The sequence below is a fragment of the Salminus brasiliensis genome, unplaced genomic scaffold (genome assembly GCF_030463535.1).
Source record: "Salminus brasiliensis unplaced genomic scaffold, fSalBra1.hap2 scaffold_101, whole genome shotgun sequence".
NCBI lineage: Eukaryota > Metazoa > Chordata > Actinopteri > Characiformes > Bryconidae > Salminus > Salminus brasiliensis.
In genome coordinates, this window is record NW_027326640.1 from 35,001 (window position 1) to 36,404 (window position 1,404).

Sequence of the window (1,404 nt, forward strand, 5' to 3'; positions counted from 1 at the left end):
CCACAGGGCAGACTGTAGTATTTTTTGGGTGGGGGCTCATTCTCAGCACTGCAGTGACACTGACTGACCTGGTGGTGGAGAGTGTGTTGGTGGTGTGTGTTGCGCTGGTGGTGGTACGAGTGGATTGGACGCAGCAGTGCTGCTGGAGTGCTTAAACACTGTGTCTCTGTGTCCACTCACTGTCCACTCTCTGTCAGACACTCCTCCTACCTAGCTGGTCCAGCCTGTAGATGAAGGTAAAGTCAGAGACAGAGGCTCTCTGATCTGCTGCTGCACAGGTTGTTGATGTTGGTCATCTTCTAGTCCTTCATCAGTGCTGCCTGCAGGACGCTGTTTCTGATTGGTGGACTATTCTCAGTCCAGCAGCACTGCTGTGTCTAATTCACTCGTACCACCACCAGCCCAACACACACTACTAACACACTCACCACCACCATGTCGGTCAGTCAGTGTCACTGCAGTGCTGAGGATGATATATGCTCACATATTTTGCCCAGGGGTGTCTAAACTTTTGCACATCACTATATGTCAGCCTTAAAGTCTTCAGTGGAAAATCCAAAGGAAATGTAAGATACGGGTCCTTTAAGGCTCAGCTTAATGCCTCTCTGCTGTAGTGTGTGTGTGTGTGTGTTCCTTGTTGTCATCATCACCCACCCTTCTGTCATCTCTCTCTCTCTTTTTCTTGTCTTCCTTTTATCTCTCTCCAGCTCGCCTCTCTCTCTTGGCATTGCTTCACTCCTGCTCTCGCTCTCGCTCTCGCTCTCTCTCTCTCTCTCTTTCCTTCATTGTCTCGTCTCCTCTCTCTCTCTCTCAGCCGTAAAGCTGTCAGTGGTAGAGCAGTGGTGGGCTGAGAGTGAGGGGGGAACTCAGGAGATTTTCTCTCTCTCTCTCTTCTTTCATAACGACAAACTCCATAAACACACTCTGCTTTAAGCAGAGCCGCTCTGCCTGCCAGCCTGGGCTCACACACTCTGAGATGAGGTGATGATGATAGCGCGCACACACACACACACACACACACACACACACACACACACACACACACACACACACTTACTTTGATCAACAGAACGAAAGAAAAAAAAGAAAGAAGTCATTGGATTTACCAAAAGTGTTTATGAATATTCTACATAAATTTTATACATATATAAAATGCATATATGTAAATATGAGAGAGAGAGAGAGACTTACATGGGCCATATTATCTATATGTCCCGTGTGTGTGTGCATACATATGGGGCATAATATTAATACATGTAGACACTTATTGTATGTGTGTATATATGTGTATAGAGAGAAAGAAATATTACCTATATAGGCATATTATATACCTTATATACCTATAAATTATATATATATATATAGCATTAATGTATATATACCATATATATATAGCATTATTAT